Below are 16944 nucleotides of genomic sequence, written 5' to 3' on the forward strand. Positions count from 1 at the left end.
CGGTGAGGGCCTGGGTTCGATTCCCAGCCAGAGTAGAAACATTGGACGTGTTTCTTTCCACCTGTTGTCTATGTTCCCCATCAGTAAAATGGGTACCTGGGTGTTAGTCGACTGGTGTGGGTCGCATCCTGGGACACTGACCTAAGGGGGCCTGGTCACAGACCGGGGCGCGGGGGCGTTGACCCCCGAAACTCTCTCCAGGTCCAGGTAAACTCCATCAGTAGTGTAGGTCATGAAGGATGGAGTCTTCATCAGTAGTGTAGGTCATGATGGATGGAGTCTCCATCAGTAGTAGTGTAAGTCATGAAGGATGGAGTCATCACTAGTAGTGTAGGTCATGAAGGATAGTCTCCATCAGTAGTGTAGGTCATGAAGGATGGAGTCTCCATCAGTAGTGTAGGTCATGAAGGATGGAGTCTCCATCAGTAGTGTAGGTCATGAAGGATAGTCTCCATCAGTAGAGTAGGTCATGAAGGATGGAGTCATCACTAGTAGTGTAGGTCATGAAGGATGGAGTCTCCATCAGTAGTGTAGGTCATGAAGGATGGAGTCATCACTAGTAATGTAGGTCATGAAGGATGGAGTCTCCATCAGTAGTGTAGGTCATGAAGGATGGAGTCATCACTAGTAGTGTAGGTCATGAAGGATGGAGTCTCCATCAGTAGTGTAGGTCATGAAGGATGGAGTCTCCATCAGTAGTGTAGGTCATGAAGAATGGAGTCTTCACTAGTAGAGTAGGTCATGAAGGATGGAGTCATCACTAGTAGTGTAGGTCATGAAGGATGGAGTCTCCATCAGTAGTGTAGGTCATGAAGGATGGAGTCATCACTAGTAGTGTAGGTCATGAAGGATGGAGTCTCCATCAGTAGTGTAGGTCATGAAGGATGGAGTCATCACTAGTAGTGTAGGTCATGAAGGATGGAGTCTCCATCAGTAGTGTAGGTCATGAAGGATGGAGTCATCACTAGTAGTGTAGGTCATGAAGGATGGAGTCTCCATCAGTAGTGTAGGTCATGAAGGATGGAGTCTCCATCAGTAGTGTAGGTCATGAAGAATGGAGTCTTCACTAGTAGAGTAGGTCATGAAGGATGGAGTCATCACTAGTAGTGTAGGTCATGAAGGATGGAGTCTCCATCAGTAGTGTAGGTCATGAAGGATGGAGTCATCACTAGTAGTGTAGGTCATGAAGGATGGAGTCTCCATCAGTAGTGTAGGTCATGAAGGATGGAGTCTCCATCAGTAGTGTAGGTCATGAAGAATGGAGTCTTCACTAGTAGAGTAGGTCATGAAGGATGGAGTCTCCATCAGTAGTGTAGGTCATGAAGGATGGAGTCTCCATCAGTAGTGTAGGTCATGAAGAATGGAGTCTTCACTAGTAGAGTAGGTCATGAAGAATGGAGTCATCACTAGTAGTGTAGGTCATGAAGGATGGAGTCTCCATCAGTAGTGTAGGTCATGAAGGATGGAGTCTCCATCAGTAGTGTAGGTCATGAAGAATGGAGTCTTCACTAGTAGAGTAGGTCATGAAGGATGGAGTCATCACTAGTAGAGTAGGTCATGAAGGATGGAGTCTCCATCAGTAGTGTAGGTCATGAAGGATGGAGTCATCACTAGTAGTGTAGGTCATGAAGGATGGAGTCTCCATCAGTAGTGTAGGTCATGAAGGATGGAGTCATCACTAGTAGTGTAGGTCATGAAGGATGGAGTCTCCATCAGTAGTGTAGGTCATGAAGGATGGAGTCATCACTAGTAGTGTAGGTCATGAAGGATGGAGTCTCCATCAGTAGTGTAGGTCATGAAGGATGGAGTCTCCATCAGTAGTGTAGGTCATGAAGAATGGAGTCTTCACTAGTAGAGTAGGTCATGAAGGATGGAGTCATCACTAGTAGTGTAGGTCATGAAGGATGGAGTCTCCATCAGTAGTGTAGGTCATGAAGGATGGAGTCATCACTAGTAGTGTAGGTCATGAAGGATGGAGTCTCCATCAGTAGTGTAGGTCATGAAGGATGGAGTCTCCATCAGTAGTGTAGGTCATGAAGAATGGAGTCTCCATCAGAAGGATAGTGTAGGTAGGTCATGAAGGATGGAGTCTCCATCAGTAGTGTAGGTCATGAAGTAGTCTTCACTAGTAGAGTAGGTCATGAAGAATGGAGTCATCACTAGTAGTGTAGGTCATGAAGGATGGAGTCTTCATCAGTAGAGTAGATCATGAAGGATGGAGTCATCACTAGTAGTGTAGGTCATGAAGGATGGAGTCTCCATCAGTAGTGTAGGTCATGAAGGATGGAGGCTCCATCAGTAGTGTAGGTCATGAAGAATGGAGTCTTCACTAGTAGAGTAGGTCATGAAGGATGGAGTCTCCATCAGTAGTGTAGGTCATGAAGGATGGAGTCTCCATCAGTAGTGTAGGTCATGAAGGATGGAGTCTCCATCGGTAGTGTAGGTCATGAAAGATGGAGTCATCACTAGTAGTGTAGGTCATGAAGGATGGAGTCATCACTAGTAGTGTAGGTCATGAAGGATGGAGTCATCACTAGTAGTGTAGGTCATGAAGGATGGAGTCATCACTAGTAGTGTAGGTCATGAAGGATGGAGTCTCCATCAGTAGTGTAGGTCATGAAGGATGGAGTCTCATCAGTAGTGTAGGTCATGAAGGATTGAGTCTCCATCAGTAGTGTAGGTCATGAAGAATGGAGTCTCCATCAGTAGTGTAGGTCATGAAGGATGGAGTCATCACTAGTAGTGTAGGTCATGAAGGATGGAGTCTTCACTAGTAGAGTAGATCATGAAGGATGGAGTCATCACTAGTAGTGTAGGTCATGAAGGATGGAGTCATCACTAGTAGTGTAGGTCATGAAGGATGGAGTCTCCATCAGTAGTGTAGGTCATGAAGGATGGAGTCTCCATCAGTAGTGTAGGTCATGAAGGATGGAGTCTCCATCAGTAGTGTAGGTCATGAAGAATGGAGTCTCCATCAGTAGTGTAGGTCATGAAGAATGGAGTCTTCACTAGTAGAGTAGGTCATGAAGGATGGAGTCTCCATCAGTAGTGTAGGTCGTGAAGGATGGAGTCTCCATCAGTAGTGTAGGTCATGAAGGATGGAGTCTCCATCAGTAGTGTAGGTCATGAAGGATGGAGTCATCAGTAGTGTAGGTCATGAAGGATGGAGTCTCCATCAGTAGTGTAGGTCATGAAGGATGGAGTCTTCATCAGTGGTGTAGGTCATGAAGGATGGAGTCACTAGTAGTGTAGGTCATGAAGGATGGAGTCTCCATCAGTAGTGTAGGTCATGAAGGATGGAGTCTCCATCCACTACTGATGGAGACTCCATCCTTCATGACCTACATTACTGATGGAGACTCCATCCTTCATGACCTACACTACTGATGGAGACTATCCTTCATGGCCTGTATGTCAAAGAGTCCCTCATCAGCACGGAGTTGCTGAACACCACAAATGTAGTTGAAGTTCTATCTGTTGGCTGGATAAACACTGTAAGGATAATGCAGTACCATTCATTGACAACTGGGACAACTTCTATGGCCGAAATGACATGTATGCCAGGGATGGGGTTCACTTATCCAGGGCAGGTGTGGGTTTTCTTGCTAACTCAGTTGAGGGGGTTGTTAGGACTTTAAACTAGGATTAGTTAGAGGTATGGGTTTAGAAATGATTAATAATGAGTATGGATATATTGACTTATGCTCTGATATTAAGAATCTTAATGGTAACTGTCATGGAGTAACTCTGGGTAATGATAATTTCAGAAATTGTGTAAAAACAAAGATCAATAGGAAAAATGTGCAGAAGAAAAAACATATGATGGTATTTTATGCTAACAGTCGAAGTGCAAGAAATAAAATTAATGAACTACGTTTGGTAGCATGTGCTGGGAACTTTGATATCATTGCATTAACTGAAACGTGGTATGATTTAAAGAGTCGGGATATGACTGCTGAGTGTAATATTCAGGGATTTAAGTTGTTCAATGTGGATAGATGTAATGGGAAGGGGGGAGGAGTTGCATTGTATGTTCGAGAAAATATTAATTGTTGCATAAAAACAGGTATAAAAATAGATGGAGCAGTAACAGAGTCTGTTTGGGTAGAGTTCGTGGAGGGTCAAGAAAAACTAATTCTAGGTGTAATATACCGACCTCCAGGCTTGGATCACGATAGAGGGAGACTTCTTTGGGACGAAATTGTTAGGGCTTCTGGACACAGTAACGTAGTCATAGTAGGGGACTTTAACTTTAGCCAAATTGACTGGAATTCTTTGACAGGTAATCTAGAGTCCAGTGACTTCATGGAAACAGTTCAGGACTGTTTTCTGAAACAGAGTGTAACTGAGCCTACCAGGGGTAATAATTTGCTAGACCTAGTCTTGTCAAATAAGGAAACACTCGTGAATAATCTGGAGATCGTAATAAAGTTGGTAGAATTACCGACAATATGTAAAGTAAAAGGACACAAGTGCAACTAATGTGACATTTATTGTGGCAACGTTTCGCTCTCCAGGAGCTTTATCAAGCCATTACAAACAATACATGGACACAGAGGGTATATAAAGGCTCAGAGTGAGGTGAATACTAGTGAGGTACCACCTCACTCTGAGCCTTTATATACCCTCTGTGTCCATGTATTGTTTGTAATGGCTTGATAAAGCTCCTGGAGAGCGAAACGTTGCCACAATAAATGTCACATTAGTTGCACTTGTGTCCTTTTACTTTACAATCTGGAGATCACTGAAGAGCTTGGCGCAAGTGATCACAAATCCATCACCTTTAGCATTAATTGGGAATGCAAGAATAATGATAATACAGTAAAAATCCCTGATTTTCGTTCTGCCGATTATAATGGACTTAGGGAACATCTGTCTAATCTTGATTGGGGTTATCTAGCTAATGATTTTATTGGTGATAATCATACTTATGAATATGAAGGGATCTGCTTTTATGATTGTTTTCTTAATAATATACACAGTGCCCAGAGTATATACATTCCCAAGAGAGAAATTAGGTCTAATAATAACGATCCCAAATGGGTTAACAGGAGGCTAAAGCATCTATTAGGGGAGAAAAGGGGAATTTATAGGCGCATCAGAAGAGGAGAGGTTAACCTTACTGACCAATATGTTCAGCTTAAAAGAGAAGTAAAAAAGGCGATTAGAAAGGCTAAACGTGACTATGAAATTAGAGTTGCTAATGAATCAAAGACTAATCCAAAGGGGTTCTTTCAAGTGTATAGGACGAAGGTGAAGGAAAAAGTAGGACCTCTGAAATCTGGGAATGGACAGCTGACGGATAATGAACTGGAAATGTGTTCCTTATTTAATGACTATTTTTTGTCAGTTTTTACACAGGAAGATGTAAATGAGATTCCAGTAATTAACAATTATTTGGTTCCTGATGAATTTAAGTTAACTAATATTACTGTCACGAGGGACATGGTTATTAAACAGATAGACAAACTGAAACAAAATAAGTCCCCGGGACCCGATGAGTTGTTTTCAAGGGTACTTAAGGAATGCAAGATGGAGCTTAGTCAGCCATTAACGAGTGTATTCAATGCGTCCATCCTTACCAGTGTTGTGCCAGAGTTGTGGAAGATGGCTAATGTGGTTCCTATATTCAAATCAGGGGATAAGTCCACTCCTTCAAATTACCGTCCAATAAGCCTGACATCTATAGTGGGCAAGTTATTAGAATCAATTATAGCTGACATTATCAGAAGTCACCTTGAAGAGCATAACTTGATAAATGAATCTCAGCATGGATTCACGAGAGGTCGTTCCTGCCTGACAAACTTACTGACGTTCTTCAATAGAACATTTGAGGCAGTTAACAGTAATAAGGAATATGATATTGTTTATTTGGATTTTAGTAAAGCCTTCGACAGAGTACCTCACAAGAGACTCTTAAGAAAAGTGGCAGCTCATGGTATAGGAGGTAAAGTTCTAGCATGGATTGAGGCATGGCTTACCAATAGAAAGCAGAGAGTTACCATAAATGGAGTGAAATCTGAATGGGGATTAGTCACTAGTGGCGTTCCACAAGGATCAGTTTTAGGCCCTCTCTTGTTCATAATTTACATTAATGACCTTGATGAAGGGATTACTAGTGACATGAGTAAGTTTGCTGATGATACAAAGATAGGCCGTATAATTCACTCTGAGGAGGATATCAATGAACTCCAGGACGATTTGAACAAATTAATGTCTTGGTCTGAGAAATGGCAGATGAAGTTTAATGTGGATAAGTGTAAGGTACTTGCCCTTGGTAATGAAAATAACCCTCGAAGCTATAATCTAGGTGAAGTAGAGCTTGGTCATACAGAATGTGAAAAAGACTTGGGAGTCATGGTAAGCAGAAATCTAAAGCCAAGACAGCAGTGCCTCAGTGTGCGCAACAAGGCCAACAGATTACTTGGATTTATCTCAAGAAGTATAAGTAACAGAAGTCCAAAAGTTATTTTACAGCTCTATACATCACTAGTGAGGCCTCATTTAGATTATGCTGCTCAGTTTTGGTCCCCTTACTACAGGATGGACATAGACTCATTAGAGAACATACAGAGAAGAATGACTAAAATGATTTACTGTGTAAGGAACCTCCCGTATGAAGATAGACTTAAAGCCTTAAATCTCCACTCTCTGGAGAGGCGTAGAATGAGGGGAGATATCATTGAAGTGTATAAGTGGATGACGGGCATAAACAAGGGAGACATTAATAAAGTACTGAGGGTGTCGAACCAGGTAAGAACCAGGAATAATGGATTTAAGTTGGATAAATTTAGATTTAGAAAGGACATAGGTAAGTACTGGTTTTCTAACAGAGTTGTAGATGCGTGGAACAGTCTTCCCAGTGGGGTGATAGAGGCTAGGACCTTGGGTAGCTTTAAGAAGAGACTGGACAAATATATGAGTGGGAGGGGCTGGGTTTGATTGGTGTTGGGGGGTGCTGGAGTTGTTTCTTGAGTAGCTCTAGGTAGTTGTCGTTTTGGATTTAAATTAGATAAGTTTAGATTTAGAAAGGACATAGGAAAGTATTGGTTTGGAAATAGGGTAGTTGATGAGTGGAACAGTCTACCTAGTTGGGTTATTGAGGCTAGGACTTTGGGTAGTTTCAAATTTAGGTTGGATAAGTACATGAGTGGGAGGGGTTGGATTTGAGTGGGACTTGCACATCAGAGCTTATTTCTTGGGTAGCATTGAAAATTGGGTTGGTCAAATGTTTGTTAGTGGGATGAATTGTAAAGGACCTGCCTAGTATGGGCCAACAGGCCTGCTGCAGTGTTCCTCCTTTCTTATGTTCTTATGTTCTTATGATAAGGACCTGCCTCGTATGGGCCAGTAGGCCTTCTGCAGTGTTCCTACATTCTTATGTTCTTATGTAAAGATCGAGAACCAAAACGCTCCCTCTACAGAAGACGACGAAGAATCACTGAGCTCCTCAGGAACGCTAGAATATCTGATACCAGAGAAGTGGAAACTATCGAACTTAAGTTAAATGACTTACATGAACCAGGAGAGACAGGAGGAGCTTAAAGCTATTAGTGAAATTGAAAGAAATTCGAAATATTTCTTTTCATATGCAGTCCTGATCAGCAAAATGCATGTACCTGTGAAGGTGTCTTCACAAAACACAACTTCAACAACAAAAACATTAACTGGGACCAGGTAAACCATGTCTTAAATGAAACATGTTGGGAAGATATCTTAACATGATCCAAACCAGTGCCTTGAAAGGATCAACTTCCTGGCAGCTGAAGCATGTTCTAGGCATATTCCCCTAAGAAAGAAGAAGAGTAGGAGTAAACTGGAGAGAGAGACGCTCCCTCTACAGAAGACGACGAAGAATCACTGAGCTCCTCAGGAACGCTAGAATATCTGATACCAGAGAAGTGGAAACTATCGAACTTAAGTTAAATGACTTACATGAACCAGGAGAGACAGGAGGAGCTTAAAGCTATTAGTGAAATTGAAAGAAATTCGAAATATTTCTTTTCATATGCCAAAAACAAGACAAATACCACATCTAGTATCGGGTCCTTACTCAGACAGGATGGGACTTACACAGATGACAGCAAGGAAATGAGTGAAATACTGAAATCTGAGTACGACTCTGTGTTTAGTGAACCACTAATCAGTCTAAGGATCGACGACCCAGATGATTTCTTCATGAATGAGCCTCAAAACTCCATAAATGTATGCCAGTTTTCCGATATTACCCTAACTCCTATAGACTTTGAAAAAGCCATTGACAACATACCCATGCACTCAGCCCCAGGCCCAGACTCGTTGATGGAGGTCATGAAGGATGGAATCTCCATTAGTAGTGTAGGTCGTGAAGGATGGAGTCTCCATCAGTAGTGTAGGTCGTGAAGAATGGAGTCAGCATCATATAACGGTATCATGGCCATGGTCCCACGGTACCCCGTTGCCTGGTGGCTCAAGCTCTCGCTTCACACGGTGTGTCCGGGTTCGATTCCCGGCGAGGGTAGAAACATTGGGCGGGTTTCTTTACACCGGTTGTCTATGTTCACCCATCAGTAAAGTGGGTACCTGGGTGTTAGTTGACTGGTGTGGGTCGCATTCCGGGACAAAACTGACCTAAATTGCCCGAAATGCTCACCGTAACAAGCGGCTTTCTATATAGTAGTATTTCATTGATATCAGCTAGGACTGTATACCTTGTACATGTACTTGTAGAAATGAAGATATTATGTTATGGTTGTTGTTAGGGTACATGTTTATTATAAGGTAAGGGTGGTGGGGTAATGTCGGGTCACCCACACCCTTCTCATCTCCCTTCCCCATACCCCCTCTTCTTCCCTGTCTCATCCTACCAGCAGTAACCCTCCTCCTAACATCTCCCAACCACCCACCCACTGCCACACCAGGCTACCCTGGGCGGTCCTTGCGGTGGACCCAGCTCTAGGGTCGTCCGCCTGCCCATCCCGCATACCCAGCATTCCTTCAAGTAGGTCACACACTCACTCTTACCCTTACAACCCCCCCCCCACTCCCATCTCTCTGGGTCCTGCCATTAAAAGCACACACACACACACACATGCACACACACTCTCTCTCTCTCTCTCTCTCTCTCTCTCTCTCTCTCTCTCTCTCTCTCTCTTTCTCTTTCTCTCTCTTTCTCTTTCTCTTTCTCTCTCTCTCTCTCTCTCTCTCTCTCTCTCTCTCTCTCTCTCTCTCTCTCTCTCTCTCTTTCTTTCTTTCTTTCTTTCTTTCTTTCTCTCTCTCTCTCTCTCTCTCTCTCTCTCTCTCTCTCTCTCTCTCTCTCTCTCTCTCTCTCTCTCTCTCTCTCTCTCTCTCTCTCTATCTATCTCTCTATCTCTCTCTCTCTCTCCCCGTTTCTCTCTCCCACGCATAATGGAGGAAAACTGCAGAAGGCCTACTGGCCCATACTAGGCAGGTCTTTATCAAAACCACCCATTCCCAAAGCTACCCAAGAATTTACTCCCGTACCCACACCAATCAAACCCAACGACTCCCACTCGTATGAAGATAGACTTAAAGCCTTAAATCTCCACTCTCTGGAGAGGCGTAGAATGAGGGGAGATATCATTGAAGTGTATAAGTGGATGACAGGCATAAACAAGGGGGATATTAATAAAGTACTGAGGGTGTCGAACCAGGTAAGAACCAGAAATAATGGATATAAGTTGGATAAATTTAGATTTAGAAAGGACATAGGTAAGTACTGGTTTTCTAACAGAGTTGTAGATGCGTGGAACAGTCTTCCCAGTGGGGTGATAGAGGCTAGGACCTTGGGTAGCTTTAAGAAGAGACTGGACAAATATATGAGTGGGAGGGGCTGGGTTTGACTGGTGTCATGGGGTACCGGAGTTATTTTGCATCGCTATTGGGCCGTGCGGACGTGCTGCACAGTAGCTCCTGGTTGAGTTGGCTTTTGCGCAGTGGTGACGTATACTTAGCTCTGTGAAGACCTGTTTGTGCGCTCTCTACAAATTGAAGCAAGATGCCCTCCATCGAGCAACTTTACCAACAGCTTAAGGAAGAATTGAGGATGGCGAAGATGGAGATTCGGCGACTGACCGAGGAAAACAAGAAGATTCGTAGTAGTCCTCCTGTTTTTAGTCCTCAGGTCAAGAAAGGAAACTGGTCAGTGGCTGGACAGCAGGGAACGAAGTTGACGATCAAGAAGACGAATGGAAACGTAGAAACGATGAAGAAGAAAGAGACTGCCGTGGAAACTGTTGTGGAAACATCCAATACATTCTCAGTGCTACCCGACGAATGTGAGTCGACTACTGGGAACATCACGACGAACGACACCAAGGAAGGTAAGAATATTGTTGTTGTTGGGGATAGCCAAGTTAGGTATATGGATAGGGCGTTCTGCTTGAAGGACAGGAGTAGGAGACAGAGAGTTTGCTTTCCTGGGGCTGGGATGGAGGATATTCTTAGCTGTCTGGATGACATCATGAGAGGTAATGGGAGCAATCCTATTATCTGTCTCAGTGCTGGAGGCAACGATGTTGGCAGACGTAGGAGTGAACACCTGATTAGCAGGTATAGATCAGCAATAGAAATAATTAGGAGTAAGGGTGGGAACCCTGTCATATGTGGTATTTTGCCAAGGAGAGGAGTTGGAAATGAATGGTTGTCCAGGTCAATTGGTGTCAATTGCTGGCTGGACAAATACTGTAAGGAAAATGCGGTAACATTCATTGACAACTGGGACCTCTTCTATGGCGGAAATGACATGTATGCCAGGGATGGGGTTCACTTATCTAGGTCTGGGGTGGTAGCACTGGCAACTGCAGTGGAGGGAGCAGTTAGGACTTTAAGCTAGGAATAGTTAGTGGTATGCGTTGTGGCAGGAAAACAGTGAAGTCCCAGTGTAGTAATATTACGAGTTCTAGGGGAACTAGTAATAAGCAGAATGAGGTAGATATTAAAAAGCCAGGGACTTTGGGTGATAAGGACAGTAATAGGTTTAGTAGAAAAACAGAAATGAGCAGGAAGGGTAAAGAGAAAGGAGAGTCTTTCAATGTTTATTATGCTAATTGCCATAGTGCTAGGAATAAGATGGACGAGTTGAGATTAGTTGCTAGTGCAGGTAACATTGATGTATTTGCCTTAACTGAGACATGGTTTAATTCAAAAAGTCGGGACATGCCTGCGGAATGTCATATTCAGGGTTTTAAATTGTTCCAAGTAGATAGAAGTATCGGGAAGGGGGGTGGGGTGGCATTGTATGTCCGAGATCGCTTGAACTGTTGCATAAAAACGGGTATTAAGTCTGAAGTAACACATATAGAGTCTGTTTGGATAGAATTTTCAGAGGGGCATGAAAAACTGATTTTAGGAGTGATATACCGTCCCCCAAACTTAGATAGGGACCAAGGGAGACTACTATGGGAGGAAATTGTTAAGGCCACAAGGCACGATAATGTAGTAATTCTAGGAGACTTCAACTTTAGTCATATTGATTGGAATTTCTTGACTGGGAATTTAGAATCATACAACTTCTTAGAAGTTCAGGATTGTTTTTTGAAGCAGTTTGTGACAGAACCTACAAGGGGAAATAACCTGCTTGACTTAGTTATGGCAAACAATGAATCCCTTGTTAATAATTCAGAAATTTCAGAGGAACTGGGTGCTAGCAACCACAAATCAATTACATTTAGCATTGAATGGAAGTACGATAGTAGCATAACTCAGTAACAGTCCCAGATTTTCGCTTAGCAGATTACGATGGGCTTAGAGAACACTTATCTGTTGACTGGGGTAACGAAGTGAGCTATCAATATGACAGTTTTCTGAACACTATACATGCTGCTCAAAGAACGTTTATCCCATATAAAGAAATTAGATCAAATAGAAATGACCCAAAATGGATGAATAATAGGCTGAAATATCTACTAGGGCATAAGAAAGGAATTTATAGGCGTATCAAAAGAGGTGAGGGTCATCTTATGAATCAGTATATTGACATTAAGAGGGACATTAAAAAGGGGATAAGAAAAGCTAAAAGGGACTGTGAAATAAAAGTTGCTAGGGATTCTAAAACTAACCCAAAAAGTTTTTTCCAGGTCTATAGAACAAAAGTTAGAGATAAGATAGGTCCCCTTAAAAATAACTATGGGCACCTTACTGACAAAGAGAACAAAATATGCTCAATTTTTAATAATTATTTTCTCTCAGTTTTTACACAGGAAGACACTAACAATATTCCAGTAATTCATTTTTATAGTGGGCTAGAAGAAGATAAATTATGTAACATCACAGTCACTAGTGAAATGGTTGTGAAGCAGATAGACAGACTGAAGCAAAATAAGTCGCCGGGTCCTGATGAGGTTTTTTCAAGGGTTTTTAAGGAATGCAAAATGGAAGTCTGTGAACCATTAACTAATATTTTTAATTTATCTCTTCAAACAGGTGTAGTGTCTGATATGTGGAAGATGGCTAATGTAATTCCTATTTTTAAAACAGGGGACAAGTCGTTACTGTCAAATTACCGCCCAATAAGCCTGACCTCAATTGTAGGCAAATTACTAGAGTCAATTATAGCTGAGATTATAAGAAGCCAACTCGATAAGCATAGCTTGATTAATGATACTCAGCATGGATTCACAAGAGGCCGGTCTTGTCTAACTAATTTATTAACTTTCTTCAGTAAAGCTTTTGAGGCTGTTGACCACGATAAAGAATTTGATATTATTTACTTAGATTTTAGTAAGGCATTTGATAGAGTTCCGCACCATAGACTGTTAAAGAAAGTGGCAGCTCATGGCATTGGGGGAAAAGTGCTCTCGTGGATCGAGTCATGGCTCACTGACAGGAAGCAGAGTGTGTCTATAAATGGGGTTAAATCCGAGTGGGGATCTGTAACGAGTGGCATTCCACAGGGATCAGTCTTGGGCCCGTTGTTGTTTATAATATATATCAATGATCTTGATGAGGGAATTACTAGTGATATGAGCAAATTCGCCGATGACACAAAGATAGGTAGGATAATTGATTCAAACGTAGATGTTATGGAACTTCAGGAGGATTTAAACAAACTCTGTTCTTGGTCAGAAAAATGGCAGATGCAGTTCAATGTAGATAAATGCAAGGTTCTGAAGCTTGGGCGTGCCCATAACCCTAGTACTTATAAGTTAAATGATGTAGAACTTACCCATACAGATTGCGAAATGGACTTGGGGGTTATGGTGAGCAGCAACCTTAAACCAAGACAGCAATGCCTAAGCATACGTAATAAGGCAAATAGATTACTGGGATTTATATCAAGAAGTGTAAGCAACAGAAGTCCAGAGATCATACTGCAGCTTTATACATCATTAGTAAGGCCTCACCTAGATTATGCAGCTCAATTCTGGTCTCCATATTACAGAATGGACATAAATTCGTTAGAAAACATTCAGCGTAGGATGACTAAATTAATACATAGCATTAGAAATCTTCCTTATGAAGAAAGATTGAAGACTTAAGTTACATTCACTTGTTAGACGAAGAATGAGGGGAGACCTGATCGAAGTGTATAAGTGGAAGATAGGTATTAATAAAGGGGATATTAATAAGGTCTTGAGGATGTCTCTCCAAGAGAGAATCCACAGTAATGGATTTAAATTAGATAAGTTTAGATTTAGAAAGGACATAGGAAAGTATTGGTTTGGAAATAGGGTAGTTGATGAGTGGAACAGTCTACCTAGTTGGGTTATTGAGGCTGGGACTTTGGGTAGTTTCAAATTTAGGTTGGATAAGTACATGAGTGGGAGGGGTTGGATTTGAGTGGGACTTTCACATCAGAGCTTATTTTTTGGGCGGCATTGAAAATTGGGTTGGTCAAATGTTTGTTAGTGGGATGAATTGTAAAGGACCTGCCTCGTATGGGCCAGTAGGCCTTCTGCAGTGTTCCTACATTCTTATGTTCTTATGTTCTTATATTTGTCCAGTCTCTTCTTAAAGCTACCCAGAGTCCTAACCTGGATTAGCCCACTTGGAAGATTGTTTCATGCATCTACAACTCTCTATTAATGTTGGTAGAATTACCGACAATATGTTAGACAAAAGGACACAAGCGCAACTAATGTGACTGCTTCGCTCTCCAGGAGCTTTATCAAGCCCTATTGGTAACGGCTTGCTAGAGCTCCTAGAGCAAAACGTTGCCACTGTAAAATGTCACATTAGTTACACTTGTGTCCTTGTACCTAACATCCACAACACTGAAAACCAGTTTTTACCTATGTCCTTTCTAAATCTAAATTTATCTAACTTAAATCCATTATTTCTTGTTCTCTCCTGATTCAACATCCTCAGTATTTTATTAACATCGCCTTTGTTTATGCCCATCATCCACTTATACACTTCGATGATATCTTCCCTCATTCTACGTCTCTCCAGAGAGTGGAGATTCATGGCTCTAAGTCTGTCTTCTTATATGGTAAATAATTTTTGTCATCCTTCTTTGTATGTTCTCCAATGAATCTGTATTCATCCTGTAGTAAGGAGACCAAATCTGAGCGGCATAATCTGAGAGAAGCCTGAATATTAAAATGGTATAAATACCGACAAGTTGTTAGGTAAGACACAAATGCTACAGTTAGGTATCTTTATTTCGAAATAAAGATACCTAACTGTTGTGTATGTGTCTTACCTAACAACACATGGAGAGATGCCTCACTAGCGATATATAGAGCTGTAAAATAACTTGCACTTCTGTTACTTATACTTCTTGAAATAAATCCTAGTAATCTGTTAGCCTTATTGTGCACACTTAGTCACCGTTATTTTAGAAGAACACGGAAGCAAACACGAGGACATATTTATTAGAAAACGTTTCGGTCCTGGGGTCTTGATCACTTCTAACATACAGGGGTTAAAAGACAGTATATATAGTGGCATTGTTGTGGTCCTTGAAGGGGAGATCTTCGGACATTACCACACCCAGGTCCTTCATATTACTTTTTCGCTCTATTGTGAGATTAGTTTGTAGTATACTCAGTTCTAGTTATTATTTCCTCCAGTTTTCCATAACAGAGTAGTTGGAATTTGTCTTCATTGAACATCATATTGTTCTCCGTTGCCCATTGGAAAACTTGGTTTATATCTTCTTTTAGAATTGCTGTGTCCTCAATGGATGGCACTCCATGCAGATCCTAGTATCGTCTGCAAAGGATGATAGAGTGCTATGGTTTACATCTCTGTCTGTCTGATATGAGGATGAGGAACAGGATAGGAGCGAGCACTGTGCCTTGTGGAACAGAGCTCTTCACTATGGCACCTTCCGATTTAACTGTTTACCACTACTCTTTGTGCTCGATTGGTTAGAAAGTTGAAGATCCATCTACCTACTTTGCCAGTTATCCCTTTAGCACGCATTTTGTGTGCTATTACATGATGATCGCACTTGTCAAAGGCTTTTGCAAAGTCACATCTATTAGGAAACTGATAGGATGGATAATGAGAACATTCAAGAAAAGAGATGCTAAGCCAGTGATGATTGTTTTTAAATCACTTGTTCTCTCTAGGCTAGAATACTGCTGTACAATAACAGCTCCATTCAATGCAGGTGAAATTGCAGATCTAGAGAATATACAGAGAACCTTTACTGCACATATAAGTTCCATGAAACACCTTAACTACTTGTACTTACTGGAGCGCAGGTGTCAGGATGGTAACACTATATTGCAGAGTGTGAGAGAGGAGAGAGCCCAAACTGCCCTGTTGCCTGTTGTAGACCTGGGCGTGGACTGAGAAGGATCCCAGGCACGAAGGGCTCACTACAGCGCCACGCGACGTCACACAAACTAGTCACTGGGCCTAGCAAAGCGGTTGTGTATGTAAAACATATGGATGGTACTATGATACTCAGATAAGCTATACAACACATGTAGGGGATCAGCAACTGTGCTGACAGCTCGGTCATGTTATGTATGTCGTCTCGACATACAATACTACGCTATAGGCTGAACAGGCAGATGGCTCTGGGCTGATTCTATACAATAACAAAGACATATGTAACTTAGAACTAATGGATGGTATCATAATGGATGTTAACATAATGGGTGTTAACGTAATGAGTTTTAATGTAATGCATTACGAATTATAAGTACAAATCATATTATAGTAAAGGATGGAATTGATTGATCGATCTGTGTTCATGCACTCTATGGATTCTGAGGAAGGATAAATATTAACAAAGGTGAAAGTAATTAACAGCAAAGCAAATCTGGCACACACAGATCATTACTGCTAAATTCTCAGAATTCAGAGGGAACGTGAACAGAAATTTTTTTTTTTTCTAAAAACTGATCAGCTGTTAACAAAACGCACAGTTGACAACTTTATTCATCTTGAACATCTAATTATACAGGCTATGTACATTTAAACCCAACTCTGCGATGGTAAGATTTACATATGCAGAATGGTTATCGTCTTTTGGAGGATCGAATTCCTTTGCAATGGCTAACACATGCCTTGACTGAGGGAGATCGGAACAAGTATCTACAAAAGATACTTGTGGGTTTCTCATTACCTGTCGAGTACGCAAAAAATAACGACATTCAGGTTGATTATCTGGCTGAGTATTAGTGGTAGAGGGTACAGAGTCAGGAGGATTGTCAGCGGCTGACACATTAGTCTGGGTAGAATTATCATCCTCGACATCGCATACTAATTTCATATGATCTAAATGTGATTCCTTATACTGACCAGTAGTAATTTCTCTAACCTTATACTTATTGCCATTGATATGTTCAACTACTCGATAAGGGTCAACAAACTTTTGATCGAGCTTAGGCATTGTGGATGTTTTGTTGAAATTAGTCCGCATTACTCTCGAACCCACTTTAACTTTTGTCGGCTTAGCACAGCTATTAGTTACTCTGGTAAATTCTGCTGTTGATTTCTGAAGTGTTTCACAGATTCTTCTAAAAACACTTCGAGCTATGCTGG

This window comes from Cherax quadricarinatus, chromosome 3, assembly GCF_038502225.1.
Source record: "Cherax quadricarinatus isolate ZL_2023a chromosome 3, ASM3850222v1, whole genome shotgun sequence".
Classification (NCBI taxonomy): domain Eukaryota; kingdom Metazoa; phylum Arthropoda; class Malacostraca; order Decapoda; family Parastacidae; genus Cherax; species Cherax quadricarinatus.